Genomic DNA, 16,550 nt, shown 5'->3' with positions numbered 1-16,550 from the left:
AAACAAACTGTTGAAGGGCATAAATATAGACAAACTCTAACGGAACAGGTTGTAAGTACAGAAACAGATTTACTCAGTGTAATAACAAATTACAGGCATTTGTAATTCTCATATAACATTGGATGTTTAAACAACTCTTTTTGTAACAACTTGTCAAATTGCTAAAAAAAAAAATGACCAAGGTAAATTCATTTCTTATACTATTTAGAGAAACAAAGTCCAGAGGTTTTCCAGTTAATTAAAAGTGACTCCCCATCTAAAGATTTTAAACAAAGAAAGTTTAATACAGAAAATTGATTTTTCCTATGATAGTATAGCTGAAAACCCAAAAAGGTAATGCATAATGTAGCAACAGCAGGAAGCTGTTATTAACTCCCCCGTGATTAAGGGACAAAGGGTAGTGGCAGTGTAATCAAGGCCCAGGATCAAAAATAAAGAAGAAAAATACCAAGAAAAGATTATTGTGTTCACTAAAATAGCGACTTAAAACTTTCATATCATATGGCAAAAAGTATAAAAGTAAACTTAAGAGGGTAATAAAATGGGGAAAAATAAGGGTGACATACATAAAATCTTCCATACTTTAAAGATAATTTTCAGAAGAAATGTAAATGTAAACAAAAATTTTTCAATGTTCAAAAAAAAAGTATGTCATAAGCTATTTTTGCAATAGTAGGTGTACTTTTATTCTTAAGGTTAAAATATATTTAATTCTGGCAGAATATTGAAAAGGAAAAAACTCCAGGCCAACTTTGTAAATATTAATTCTAAACATTTGTAAAAATAGTAGCTAATGTATAGAGTAGTTGTTGTGCAAGCATACAAATGGGTTAGGCGAATATCATTTAAAAAGGAAAGAAAATCACAAGTAAAGTTACAATTCTATTCTTGCTTAAATTGTCTTCAGTTTCAGCCTAGTTGGCATTCCTGCCACATAAATGTACTAAATCTATGCCTGTTGTGAAAGGCGAAATATGTTTGTGTGTTTAAAATACACTACCAAATCAGAATTCTTAATTGCAAACAAAAGAATCTAGTTCTAGCCCACTATTTCAGAAGAGGAATTTATAAAAGGATTTACAGAAAGCCCAAAGAATCAGCTGGTATGCAAATGAGCAAGCTTAGAAATAAGTAAAGGCCATGGGAGGTCAAGGAGCAAGGCAATTAGATGCTTGCTGACTTCCTGCTACTGACTGCAGCAATGATTGAACCATTGCTGCCATACCATTGGCCTCACAAGTGCTGAGCATCACCACAAAAATAAACACTAACCAGTGCCCCTGCCTTTACCTCATAACCTTGAATGGGTTCAGTGCAAGTATTCCCAAAATGTGCCACTTCGGCATGTGGACTACTTTGAGCTGTAGTAGCTCAATAAATACTAGGCTGAATTAAAATCAATAAGAAAGAAAGAAAAAAAAAAGTATGCCATAAGCTATTTTTGCAATAGTAGGTGTACTGTTGAGCTGAAGGCAACTGAGACCCTGTAGGCTTGAGAGAAACTTTTGCCCTTCTCTTAACTATATAGAAAAATCTAAACTGAGTGTCTTTCCCAGAATGAATTATTACTAGAGATATTTTAACTGAGTGGCCCATATGTATGGCTGAGCAAACAGCTAATTACCAAATTATTTGTTCTTCAATGCCCTGTGAATTCACAGTGCCCTGTGAATTGACCTCCTCCCCTTTGAGTCCCCAGGGCCCTCTGACATTCCTTAACTCAGGATGGGCACATATGCCTCATTTTACCTTTCTGTCTTTGAATCTCTCAGGTATATGGGGTTCCTGTATATAGAAAATTAAATTTTATTTTCTCCTGTTTTTTTTTTTGTTTTTTTTTTTTTTGTCTCCTTTCAAATTAATCCTCACACCAGTTGGAAGAATCTTTGAAGGGTACAAGAAAATTTTTCCTCCCCAGCAGCATCAAAGTTAAATATCTGAAACTAAAGCAACGCTATAGCTGAACTAGATCTGAAGTCTATGTTTAGCTGCCAAAAAGTGAGGGGTAGGGTTATATACTCCACTTTAGCTTCCACCAAAGTTAAAGAGTAAGTAAAACCTTTATACATCCAATACAGGTTTACACTCTCCTAGCCATCTTATCTATTCTTACATCTATCACTGGGTCAAATACCATGAGGTTCCCCAGGGAACCAGTTGGGTTTTGTTCATACTCCTCTCTGTTTCTACTGTGTGTCAATATCTTATTGTCTATTAAATAGCCTAGGTCAACACTTAATGTTTTCCCTATATGCACATTGGTATTAGTAAGTCTGTTTGTTTTGGGTGTTTTTTAAATTTCAAAATAAATATCTATTCTCATGAGAATGAGAGAAGCTGTCCAATGTAATTAGCCTGCCACTACGTAGTTGGTTGGACCGCTAAAATATGGGGTTCTTTAAGAGCCATAGAGTATTCCAATCTGCCACAAACAATTTCAGCACCATTGAATCTATTGGACCATAAGGGTTAAGCAGTAAAGCTGCTTACACACTTCTCTTCTCTTGGTCTTGGTTAACCTATCTTCACTTAACTTTTACCTGTTTGCAAAATGAACAAATGCTTTTATATACACTCTTTTATGTCCACTAATTGAGTTGTATATGCTTGCCGAAATTCCATTGTACTTATTCTGATACCTATTTGTGTATATAGTGCTTCTACCGGTAATTGCTTGTTAATTAATTATTATATAAACTAAGTAAAATATGAATGTGAAAAGAAAGTTGATTCTTTAAAAACTAAGTTAAATGGGAGCACCTTAAGCATCTGTCTTCAGCTCAGGTCATGATCCTAGGGTCCTGGGATTCAGCCCAGCTTCAGGCTTTCTGCTCACTGGGAAGCCTACTTCTCCCTCACACATCACACCCCCCACAATTTGTAGTTCATCTCTTACTATCTCTCTCTGTGTCAAATAAGTAAATAAAATCTTTAAAAGAAAAAAACTAAATTAAATGTATGGAAATACTTAATAAAATTAAGTATTTTAAAATTATGATCAATTAGGTATGAGACAATAAAAACTGGGGAAAATCTATGTCTGTAAAGATCTCTGCACTTAAATTGCTTTGCTCGTGTTTCTAAGTTCTCACCCAGTTTAGAAAAGTTTAAATATGGATATAAATAAGAAAATGATAATCTAAGCAAAGAAAAACAAAGCCCATTTTTTTGCACAAAGCCTTTGTTCTACCTCAAAATATTGATAAAGGCACACTTTTATATTTATATACTGAATTTTTGCCTTTTTGAATTACACAAAGCTATACTCCATCATCAAAATAGCAAGTAGTCTAATAAGCATTGTGTGTCTTTCTTAAAGTAAGTGATCTATGATGAAGCGACTTATCCCCTGGTGTTGACAACTACTCTACTCATTGATCCCCCAAAAGCTTCAGTGAGGTTTCAGGAGTTTGTATTTCCTTGAATTTCCCACCCTTCACTGGGTACATACTTGTCCTATGTGGGCTTTGGAGGCACTAGCAAACTGGCCTTCTAAGTCTTGTCAGCTTAATGACATCAGTAGGTGAGTGATAACCTATAGCATGATAAGATAATCAAGATTCCGCAGGCTGTGGCTCTATTTGGCATAAATCCTTGAGACAATACTATGAATTTGTATTACTATCCCTGCTCAGTGTAATCAAATTTCTGGAGTTTTCAACTATGTTGGGCAAGACAAAATGTCATTTTTAAGGTTAATATCTGCTTACCATTCACCAGAGGTAGAAATAAAATCTTCAGTGAGAAAAGCATGATTGGACCAACAGTTCACTACCTTGTGGTAATCTATTAATATTCTCCAAAATTCACCTAACTTCTGAGGGAGTCCTTTTCATCTGTAGTGTCTCTCATGACAAAACCCCATTTTGTTGATTTTTGCTGAGCTTGAATCCATAGTGAATCTATAGTAGCTTTGATATTTTTTGGTTGATATTTTCATTTCTATCAGCAAGTAAGACCATGAGTATTGCTACATTAGAGAAAAAAATTCTCCACAATTCATTTCTGAAGGATGTTGGCATGCCACTCACCATTTATTTCTCATGGCCTAGAGAAAGAGGGTCATGTGGCTTTTCTTTGGAGATATACTTAGGGGGTAATTTCCACATAATAAATCCACTACAATTTTGGATTAGTCTTGCTAATAATGTTAACATGTTTGGCTGATGCATTTTCACATGGGATTTAAGGGAAAATAAAGAATTCTGGGGTTGCCACTGTCTGTGTGGCCTACGTAAGTTCACAGTGCAAGGGAAAGGATTGTGGGAACCAATTGGTTTCTTTGTACATGTAAAATTTCAGATGCCTATTAGCTGTCTAGATTGATTCATGGAAATGGACATACCACATGATCTGGAGTTCCTGGATATTCAGCAATAAAGATATAAATTTGAGAGTCAACAGAATCTAGAGGGCATTTAGAGCCACAGGACTAGATGAAATTATCTATGGAAAAAAGAGAAAAGGGCTTAAGTCTGATCCCTGGGGCACAGAGGATGTTTAGAAATCAGGTGTAAAAGAAGGAACCAGAAAAGTAAGATGAGAAGCAGTAGCCACTGAAAAGTGTCATGGCAGCGAAGTCAAGACAGTGGTTCAAGAAAGCTATCATGGTTTATTGTGTCTAATGCTGCTGAGAAATGGAGTAGGATAAAGATGAAAATTTACCAATAGGTTGGCAATATGCAAGAACTATTTCACTGGAAAGATCAACAAAACAGGAGAATTTAGAAGTGTGGTTTAATGGCAGTTGGGAAGAGTTACATTGGAATATAGCACAAATGGTTGGAACCAAATGATTTTTAAAAATCTCTTCCAGCTTAGTTATCTGTGATTCCCCATGACTACACCAACTGTTGGGAATATGAAAATATAGGGCCTACAGCTGATGTTCCATGAGAGAGATCTTGGATAGCTGATGCTTCAAACCCAGTAAGCTTCAGTAGAATGCATGCTGATCTCAACTCCAATAAGCCATTTTGCATGGTCCAAAATCTGCGGATGAATTAGGTACAATAAAAAATCAGTAATGTGGAAAATAAAGTGGTACCCCTGGGTTTTCAGTACTAAACTAAAAATGTATGAATGGCACATATAATAAAAGGTAAAAATAAAATTTGTTTGGATTGCTGCAAAGCTAATGAAAAACTGGCTTAGGGAAAGAAATTATTGTGTACCAAATGTTTTTTGGTACACAATAATTCTTAGCAGGAAAATTTCAAAGAGAGAAGGGGAGATTAAGTCACTACACAATAAAAAGGTAGCCTGATCAACCTGGAAATTTTGCTAAATCCTTGGGAAGACCAAAATTAAACTTCATAATTAAAAGATGGAATTTCTAGAGGCACTTGGATGGCTCAGTGGGTTGGGCTTCTGCCTTCGGCTCAGGTCGTGCTCTCAGGGTCCTGAGATCAAGCCCTGCATTGGGCTCTCTGCTTGGCAGGGAGCCTGCTTCTCCCCGCCCCCCATCTCTCTGCCTGCTGTTCTGCCTACTTGTGATCTCATTGTCTCTGTGTCAAATAAATAAGCAAAATCTTTAAAAAAAAAAAGATGAAATTTCTACACCCATGACACTAACATACTGGTTGTTTTCAATGTACAGGAGCTCCCCCCTACTCCACATTTTCACTTTCTGTGGGTTCAGTTACCTACAGTCAAGATGATCCTCCTTCTGACAAGTGGGCAGAAGGTGAGTAGTAGCCTAACATTATCTCATGATGTCTATGTCATTGACCTCATTTCTTATCATGATGTAGGCACTTTATCATCTCACTCATAAGAAGAAAGATAAGTACAGTACAATATGGTATTTTGAGAGGAATACCTGGGTGGCTCAGTAGGTTAAGCTTCTAACTCTTGATTTCAGCTCATGATCTCAGGGTTGTGGGATGGAGCACCATGTGGGGCTCTGGAGTCTGCTTGTTACTCTGCCTCTGCTTCTCCCCTTGCTTGTGCTGTCTTTATATCTCTAAAGTGAATAAATAAAATCTCTTAAAAAAAGATATTTTGAAAAAGAGAGAGACCACTTTCATATAACTCTTATTATATTGTTATAATTTCTCTATATTATTATTATTGTTAATATCTTACTATGCCTAATTTACAAATGAAACTTTATCATGGATAGGAAAAAACATAGTATATATAGAGTTTGGTGTTAGCTGCAGTTTCAGGCATCCTTTGGGGGTGTAAAATGGATGCCCTGAGGATAAGGGGGAACTACTGTAGCTCTCAAAAGTGCTTTAACGGAGGCCAAAGTGTTTTTTGGCTTGTGAGACTAAGTCATAAATTGCTTGGCCAACATGTTCTTCCTCTCCAAACTCATGGAAGCTTTTTGTTACATTTTCAGAGTCAGTTGGTTAACAAATCTAGATAATCAAACTAAAAACTAATCTTATTAAAAGTTTAGAGTATTGAAAGCATTGAAAATAACTTGAAAAGTATTCTTTGTTGTGAAATAACATTGTAAACCACAAAATATAACTATGGGTCTAAGAACTACAAAGATTTTTTAATTTTTAATTAGAAAAGCATGATGATTAAAAATGAATTCTCAGGAGAGGTGACTAAAATTTTATTTAGCTGTCCTTCAAATTACAGTAAAAAAGTGGTAATTTTTTGAAATTATAAGCAAATAATACTCTTTAGAATGTTAAATTCACTTAACTATTTTTCTTAACTTAGTATATATTTAAGAATCTGGTTTATTGCATCTATCTTAACAACTTTATTGATCCTTGTACAGAAAGAACAACATATTGAGTTATTCTCGTTAAAACATCATTATTGGTAAATAAGCCATTAATAAACATTTATTATTACCCATTGACAAGCATAGACATGTAATCTGACATACCGACACAGAAGAATTAAATACCTAACTAGAAGTATAAAAAGTAAAAATAGAATGAAATGATTTGCATAAAATGATTTAATATTGAAATACCATATTTTCAGAAGTCCTTTTCTGCCTAATTCTGTATCATGAGTCAAAAAAGAATTACCAGTTAAGCTATTGTAATTCATTACCAAAAAGTTTGTTGTTAACATAGTCTTGAATATGAGATGTATAACATTACATCACCCACATATAATGTAATATGTAGTATGACGATTTTCAGTATAGGCACTTCTTAATCATTCTCCAAATTCTCCTCTATAGTATTTCTATTTGGTAGTAAAATTAATTCTCACCAATTATTTTAGAAGTCAGTTCTGTTTGTTGATGTCTAATTCAAAGAGAGAAGGACTCCATGCAGTGGTTCTTAATGAGCACACACCTACGAATTACCCACTTGACTTGCAAATAATGGCCTGAGAGAATGATGAAAAGAATGGTAGGAAGTAGTTGTATTCATGATTTGATTGATGGAAGGTCTTTGTCACAAGTGCATGAGGGAGTTAGCAGGGTGGTTTTCTAACTTGCTCCTTTCTACATTAGAAAAATAAAAGATCTTTGAGCACATGGGAATATTAACAGTAGTAAGTAAAGGCACATAAAGCCAGCTATGTAAAACATAAGGATACATACCTCTGACATGACCAAGCATGTTAAAACATAATAAATTAAAATATGATTCATATTCTACCCAATTGGTAAATTGTGCATAATAATAGTAAACAGCAAGGATTTTGTTGTATAAAATGAAAAAGAAAATCCATGTAATGTGAACTCAGCACACAGTAAATGTTTAAGAATGGAAGCTCTGGTGAGCAGGTGAGGGGTGCCTGGGTGGCTATGTTGGTTCAGCATCTGCCTTCAGCTCAGGTCATGATTATGAGCCCCCTGTTGGGCTCTCTGCTCAGCCAACAGGAAGTGTGCTTCTCCCTCTCCCTCTGCCACTCTGCGTCTGTTCTCTCTCACTCATGCTTGCTCTCAAGTAAAAAAAAATAATATCTTTAAAAATAAGAAAAGGATAATGAAGTCATCTCAAAAGTCTAACCATAAAAAGTCTTTATCTGTTAGGAGTAAATTTCATAATCTTTGACACAGCAATATCCACTTTTTTCTAAAGATTCCTAAAGATTTTCCTACAGAAATTATTAGATATATATACAATGATTTTCACAGAAGTTAATATGAACAAAGATATTATTAGTAACCTAAGTCTTAAAAGAGCAATGTTTAAAAAAAAAAAAGGCAATATTTAAATCAATCATGATTCACTATGAATCACAAAACACTATGAAACTGTTTTAAACAATGTTGAAGAATAATACTGGATGGAAGGATACATTTTTAATAGCATATTGCTAAATGGTAAAATTCGTACACCAGAGATGATGTAACTAACTGTGTTTTGTATATATGTAAATAACATTGATATTACTTATATTTTAAAATTTACATATAAATTATACATACACTCATAATGAAAACTATACACCTAAACTGAACAGTCAAGTCTGCGTTATTACTTGCGTCTTTTATTCTTTTTTCTGTTTTTTTTTCTTTTCTGTGTATTTCCAATTTTCCATCTGACTCTGCTTTATTTTTATAATGTTAATATCAAGTGAATGAACTTCTAAAGGACTTTTTCACAGATGCTGATAAGACTAGGAGAAGTATTTAGTGAGTACACTGATTTGAATTGAAAATTTAGATTGTGAAGTTTCCTAGAATCATAAATCAAGAATTATGGCCAATGCTGAAAGGAATACTGGAATGAATGACTGAGAATCCATAAGGCCAACTTCAAGTATTCTTGTAAGCTGCATTCTAAGAATGACCCACAGAGTCTTCAAGCAGTTTGGGACTGACCCTACTATACTAAATCAAGCGGGTCCTTCTTCAACAAGCTCATTATGAGGTAATCTCAATGATTGCTAATGCCTTAAAATCTGTACAGAATGTGGCCCTCCCTTCACATCCTGAAAAACTGAGAGAGAAAGCTAGCATTAAGAGGTCGGCAAATGAGTATGAGAATCCAAGCAGCAGATGGCTCTGGTGGTCTTCAGCAGGTGCTCATTTACATATTTTGGCCATAACTACCCTCGCCTTTCCCCCAGCATGGTAATACGCTCTGGCTTGAATGCACGTTTAGACCAAAAGCTGTGAGATATAGTGAAAGATGTACCGACTATAGAATCTTACGTTTGATTTATGATCCTGGCTCTTATGCTATACACAGTCTTGAACATGTCCCTTGAACTTTGTGAATGCCCCTTATCTCAACCAGATTTGCTGGTCATATTACTCATGCACAGATTAAAAGGAACTAATGGAAAATTTGGCTTAGAAGACTTGTATTCACCATAAGTCGCTGCCATTTAAAAACCCCAAATTTGGGAAGAAATAGAATGGTGTAGTGGGCAAAAACACACAAATTGCAGGTCAGATGTTTTGGTTGTCTCCTTGTCAATAATAATAGCATGACCTTTAATACACATAATTTCATCCATCCTCAATATCCATGTATAATGTGAGTACAAGAAAGGGAAATGAGACAACAGGAGTTGAGCTATATTATCTTTAAGATCATATTAAACCATAAAATAATTATGCTTTCTTAATGTATAAAATAATTACGTTCAATGAAGTTAGTAATCTGGTAACCTTTTTTCTGGAGAAATGTATGTTCGTTCTGAAATTTTAAATGTCACACATTAATAGGAATACATAATATAACATTATTGACATAAAAGCTATGTATAACAATATCACTGAAACAAAATGATATTTAAGTAGATGTAATATTAAATAACGTTTTGCTAACACACTTTATCTATGAATAGAAAATAATTGATATATCCCCTAGATGTATGTCACCTTTCTCTTTTAATACAAGCTAAATATAAGGGTTCCTTCCTAAATATAACATTTTTCTATACTATTAGTATCATAAACTTTTATTATTATGAGCCTCAGAGATACCAGAAATATTGCCTAATTTAGTCTTTAGGTACCAAAAAAAGTTTTGAGTTAGTAACTTAAAGAAATATTAAAATTTTAAGTAAACAATTTGAACTAGTTTAAAACATGTCTTGTGGAAAGTGATAAGTTGTTTTTTTAATATTCATTGCAATTTATGTAAGATCTTTCAAGTATGGTTACTTCATAATCTGTGCATTATAAAATAAATTGATTATGAAAAAATTCTCCTTGACAAAGTAATAAAATTATCTGCACATATTAAAATGATACACTAAAATACGTTAATATCATATTAAATAAACTAAAAAAATTAAATGCAGTTTTATCTGGAGTTCATTCACTTATTAAACAAGGTTTAATCGAGTGTCTGATGTGTATGCAGCATGCTAAATTAAAGTCTTCAAATAAAATTAGGTGAATACTTACTTGAGAGGAAAATCAGTAATCTAAGTTTCTTTGTATTGTTATTTGGTCTTTGTGATATGCTATCTATCTATATGTAATGGCATCTTCCTATTCCCTGAAAACTTTTGGTTATTTGGAACTTTAGAAAAAAGGAAGCATAGAGAAATTTTATAACTAAAGACCAGCTTAAATGAATAGCATTAGAGATCACAAAGGATCACACCAACCAAATTATTTTCATTCTAGGATGCAGAAAAATAAGCAGGTTTCAAATGTAATATGTGTAATTATGAGTATGAATTATGTCATCGCTTAATAGAATAATATCTTCCAATTTGAATTTTCATAGATTTTGGAGAGAGGATGATAGTGAATCATATTCAAAGGGGACAAACCTTTTTGCCACAGACTATTTTACTTACTGAGAGAAATGCATTTCCATCCCTGAAAGAGAATAGCGATGAGGTTCAGCAATCTGAACAAGTTATCAAGTTTTCAGGCAAGCATAATACAATATAAGAAAATACAGAAAAAGAAATGCTCAGAAATCTTGTGAACAATCCATTTATTTTACAATAGTTGCTTCAAATCCAAAGAAAATCAAGAGCTTCCGTTACTGAGACTTAAATATTTTCTGAAGAACTTACTGTCAAGACTTTTCAGAAACCAACTTTCCAGATACCAAATGAATTGTTTTTTAAGTTTTAAAACTGACATTCAGAAAGATTGGTCAAATCTATCAGAAGTGGTAATATTTTTCAATAGTGATATCCAAGTCAACTGTATTCTAGGATTATTGCAAGTTTTCACAGAGCTAGAACAAATAATCCTAAAATTTGTAGGGAACTACAGAAGACCCCAAGTAACCAAAGCAATCCTGAAAAAGAAAAGCAAAGCTGGAAGCATCACAATTCCAACTTCATGCTATATTACAAAGCTGTAGTCATTGAGACAGTATAGTACTGACATAAAGAGACACATAGATCGATGGAACAGAATAGAAAACCCAGAAATGGACCCACTACTATGTGGTCAACCAATCCTTAGCAAAGCAAGAAAAAATATCCAATGGAAAAAAGATGGTCTCTTCTACAAATACTGTCGGGAAAACTGAACAGATACACACAGAAAAAATGACCATTTTTTTATACCATACACGGAAATAAAATCAGAATGGATGAAAGATCTAAATGTGAGAAACCACCAAAATATTCAAGGAGAAATAGCCAGCAACCTCTCTGATATCAGCTTTAGCAACTTTTTACTAAACAACTGTCCTGAGGAAAGGGAAACAAAAACAATGAACTATTGGGGCGCCTGGGTGGCTCAGTGGGTTAAAGCCTCTGCTTTCAGCTCAGGTCATGATCCCAGGGTCCTGGGATCGAGCCCCGCATCGGGCTCTCTGCTCAGCAGGAAGCCTGTTTCCTCCTCTCTCTCTGCCTGCCTCTCTGCCTACTTGTGATCTCTGTCTGTCAAATAAATAAATAAAATATTTAAAAAAAAAAAAAAAAAAAAAAAAAAACAATGAACTATTAGTACCTCACCAAAATAAAAAGCTTCTGCACAGCAAAGGAAACAATAAACAAAACTAAAAGGCAACATATGGAATGGAAGAAGATATTTGCAAATGACATATCCGACAAAGGGCTACTACCAAAAATCCATAAAGAACTTACCAAACTCAAGTCCCCCCCAAAAAAACAAATAACCCAGTTAAGAAATAGGTAGAAGACATGAAGAGATATTTTTCTAAAGACATACAAATGGCCAACAGGCACATGAAAAAGTGCTCAACATCACTTATCAACAGGGAAGTACAAATCAAAATCATGATGAGCTATCACCTCACACCAGTCAGAATGGCTAAGCAGAGGAGAGAACAGATTTTGGCAAGGATGTGGAAAAAGGGGAACCCTCTCACACTGTTGGTGGGAATGCAAACTGGTGCAGCCACTCTGGAAAACAGTATGGAGGTTCCTCAAAAAGTTAAGAATAGAACTACCTTATGACTCAGCAATTGTACCACTAGGTTTTACTCAAAGGATACAAAAATACCGATTCAAAGGGACACATGCACCCTGATGTTTATAGTGGCATTATCAACAATAACTAAATTTGGAACAATGCCATTTGCAATGATGTGGATAGAGCTAGAGTATAATCTGCTAAGTGAAATAAGTCGATCAGAAAAAGGCAAATACCTTATGATTTCACTCATGTATGGAATTTAAGAATCAAAACAGATGAACATAGGGGAAGGAAGATAAAAAACAAAAGAACAGATGAAGGCAAACTGTAAGAGACTCTTAACCACAGAGAACAAACTGAGCCTTGGTTGCTGGAGGGGAGGTGGGTGGGGGATGTCTAAATGGGTGGTGGATATTAAGGAAGGCACTTGTGATAAGCACTGGATGGTATCTGTAAGTGATGAATCAGCAAATTCTATTCCTGAAACCAATATTATACTCTATGTTAACTAACTAGAATTTAAATAAAAACTTGAAACAAAACAAACCAAAGAAGTCAGTTATATTACTTTAGGTATAAATGGACTCAATATGCTTATGCATAGTATAGTGAAAGAATGAATTTGAGTATCACAGAAATATAAAGTATTTGCCAAGAGTTCTCTTAAAAGGCTAGGATAGGGGGCACCTGGGTGGCTCAGTTAAGTGTCTGTCTTGGGCTCAGGTCATGATCCCCGGGTCCTGGGATTGAGCCCCAAATTGGGCTCCCTGCTCTGTGGGAGGCCTGCTTCTCCCTCTTCCACTCCCCCTGCTTGCGTTCCCTCTCTCACTGTGTCTCGTTCTGTCAAATAAATAAATAAAATCTTTAAAAAAAGGTTAGAATGGAATTGATGCATAATTTCATCAAGGGTTGCAAAGGATTTCCATTGATCACTCACCATTCAGTTAAGAGGACTAAGAAGCCACTTTTGACCATCTTTACTCTTGCTGACATTTCATATTTTATTTATTTTTTTCTTCTGGGTTTTAAAATTACTCCTGACTTAAAAAAATTAAATTAAAAAATAATAAAAAATTAATCCTAGCACCCAGTTTTAAAACTTCTTTCTTTCATGGGAAAACTTGCAACAGAATTATTTAAAGTAATAGCCAATAATGAAAACATGTATGGCATCATGTAATTGAAAAATAATTTTACAATGAATATTTTCCTTATTGATAGATCATACACTATTTTGTTTCTTAAAATAAGTTGAGATGCATGTAGAACTTAAATGAAGTTGCTTTCATGGTAGTAAGGATTAAGGTGTGCTGAGATAAAGTGGTGCATCTTCCATTTTTCACACATATTCAAAAAGTAAAATTGAACTGGTAAATAAGTTTATCGACACAAAAATTAATATTGAAAAAATATATAAGCCCCAAGATTGGGTAGGGGTATTTCATGAAAGCACATATTTTTATAATCATTCTCAAGAATGAAAAAGAGAATCAGAGAAAAAAAGAGAAACAAAAAGCCCACAAGCATCCAGTGTAACAATTTTTTTTTTCCTTCAGAAATAGCTTAGATTTCATTTTTGTCCTAAAGAAATAGAAATGTAATATGGAACATTTTACTTTGACGGAACTGACATCTTGAAGACAAAGGCAAAAGGTGACAAGAATTTTAACAAGAGTGAATGAAAAATCTTTTTTTTTTTTTTTTTTTAAGATTTTTTTTATTTACTTGAGAGAGAGAGCAGGAACAAGGGGTGAGGCAGAAAGAGAGTGAGAAGCAGACTCCCTGCTGATCAGGGAGCCTACTTTGGGGCTTGATCCCAAGACCCTGGGATCAAGACCTGAGCTGAAGGCAGATGCTTAACCAACTGAGCCACCCAGCACCCCAACACTCTTTTTAATTTGGAGCTGCACAATGAATCAGGGTGCAAGAGCTTATAACTAGAGAAGAGAATGGAGAATAACTTGTTTCTCAATAAGTATCTTTCCAAAAACTTTTAGAAATAATGTTCTCTTCTACAGATCACATCTTGTACATCAGCATCACCTTCTTGATGACAGATGGCAAATACCACAAAGGAAGTTTAGGGGCTGGAGAAGAGAATTTAGGCAGAAATAAAGTAAAATCCTCTCAAATATATGACAAGTCTGTAAAAAAAATAAATAAATAAATAAAAATAAAACCCCACCAGAAATAGATGCCTACACTTTAAACTTCCTTTTTGTTGCTCAATCCATTGGACCATATTCTCTCAGGATGTGTTGAATTGAGCAATTCTTATTCACAACGCTGGAAACAAATGGGTATACACTGATTCTGTTTTAAGCCTGAATGGGTGTGAACCGACAGGTAGTTTGATGAAGGCAGTCATATGATGACTCTTTGTAAGAAAATGTTTGACAAGCTGTCAAAACTCTTTTGAAGAAAGAAATAGTGGATAGAGTTGCTCTAAGGAATACATGTCAATTCACTTATCTTATTTCTACATCATATTTTGATGCTAGATGAGTAATCTCTGTGGATCTCATGCTAAAAATCAGGTTAATGTAAAGTGAATCAGACTGACTTTGAAGCATTTAGCTAATGTTAACATTCACGCCAAAATTTTATCACAGGATAAGCTCGGTCTTACCAAGATTTAAAACAAATATTGATAATCTACAAATACAAGTTTATGCCTGATCAAATAATTCAACACAAACACTGTGGTTCAGAGGCTTATGTATCAAATGTCAAAAGTCAGAATCTGAAGAGAAAAGCTGTCAGGGAATAGGGAAAGAAGGGTAATTCTCTGAAAACAGACAAAACCTGCAATCTGTCAACTGAGTAATGAGATCAAGAAAAAGTTGTAGAGTTGACATGTTGAGTGGAAGGTGATTAAAAAAAACTCTATAACTCACTAAAATATTTTTCTGACTTGCCATTTCTCAAGGAATATCATGCAACTAATTTAACTTTCGCATTCTAGGCACTCTGTGATCTCAGTGTCACATGACTGTCCTCATTTCCCTACATTCCAGACACACCAGACTTCTTACCTGATCTCAACATTTACTGTCTTCAGGCCTTCACTACTCATCCCTTTGAATTCCTCTTTTTCTCTGCCTCTGAATGGTGAAACTTTGTCTAACTTTTTAAACTCTAATCAAATATTCAAACCCCTTATCTTCTAAGAAAACGCCTCTGATTTCCTGGTGGGAATTATGCTCTCTTGTGTACATACAGATTTTGATTTGACTCTATAATTGATTTCATCACATTCTGCCATAAATTATGGTTAATTTTATACATCTGTCTCTTCCCTATATATAGTCCTAGAGCACAGGAACTATATTAGTCACTTTGTATCTCATTTATATTTGAAAGGTTTTGTGGAATTTTACTACACTTGATTCTTGAAGAAGATAGGTTTGTACTGCGTAAGTCCACATATAGGAAGTTTTCTTTTTTTATATAAATAGAGTACAATACTGTCAATATATTTTCTCAATAACATTTCTTTTCTCTAGCTTATTTTATTATAAGAATATAGTATGTACTACATATAACTTTAAAAATGTGTAATTGACTATGTTATTAAAAAAGCTTCCAGTTGACAGTGGGCTATTAGTAGTTTGGGGGGAATCAAGTTATACGGGGATTTTTGAATGCATGGGGGGCGTCAATGCCGCTAATACCCATGTTATTCAAGGGTCAACTGTAAGTGAATTAATTGACAGATAATGTCTCATTTAAATATCCTGTGCAAAACAAAAACAAAACCCAAAACCTCAAAAAGTCTTTGTAGACCTTGATTTCCCATTTTATACAAATTGGGGAAGCATCCTATGGGGTCTTCTGCCAGGGTCTCCTTTGCCATTTGAGCACCCAAATATTATTCTAATGCAATGACATATCTTTGAAAAATTCTCATACTTACCCATTTATCTCCTGGTGTTTGACTATAGCTTGATGTATTCATTTCTAATAGTACCACACATTCCTTCTCATTTGGGATAACAGCAGTCTCTGGGCAAAACATCACACTGACTGTACTCTGAAGGCTGCAAGTTAAAGTTGGATGCATGAAATGTTGACAATAATTTTTATATAAAATTTTAGTACAAATTTTATATAAATTTCATATACTTTATATACTTTCATATCTATACTTTTATATAAAATTTTATATACTTTATGTACTTTTATATCTACGTGAAATTTCAGATGCTAGACTAAAATGAGGAATATTTCTTTACCGTGCAATAACTGCAGGGTGTTCCACAATAATATCCCGAAGTTTCCTCTCTAGCAAAAAGGAAACGTGTCT

The 16,550-nt window shown here is 34.3% G+C and overlaps 1 long non-coding RNA gene across 2 annotated transcripts in view; it reads right to left on the bottom strand.

Annotated features, from left to right (window-relative positions):
• Positions 1-4,592: 4,592 nt before the first annotated feature.
• The window catches only part of LOC131829710 (uncharacterized), a 37,800-nt gene continuing 25,842 nt past the window's right edge, over positions 4,593-16,550 (bottom strand). For both annotated transcript variants that reach the window (XR_009352964.1, XR_009352965.1), the window contains exons 6-9: positions 16,161-16,284; positions 7,192-7,429; positions 5,822-5,965; positions 4,593-4,992 (exon numbers count right to left, since the gene is read on the bottom strand). This is a non-coding gene — a long non-coding RNA (uncharacterized LOC131829710). The remainder of the gene's footprint in view (positions 4,993-5,821; positions 5,966-7,191; positions 7,430-16,160; positions 16,285-16,550) is intronic.

Source organism: Mustela lutreola, chromosome 4 (assembly GCF_030435805.1).
Source record: "Mustela lutreola isolate mMusLut2 chromosome 4, mMusLut2.pri, whole genome shotgun sequence".
NCBI classification, from domain to species: Eukaryota; Metazoa; Chordata; class Mammalia; order Carnivora; family Mustelidae; genus Mustela; species Mustela lutreola.
Note: the sequence above shows the minus strand (reverse complement) of the source record. Positions and strands in the feature narration are given on the sequence as shown.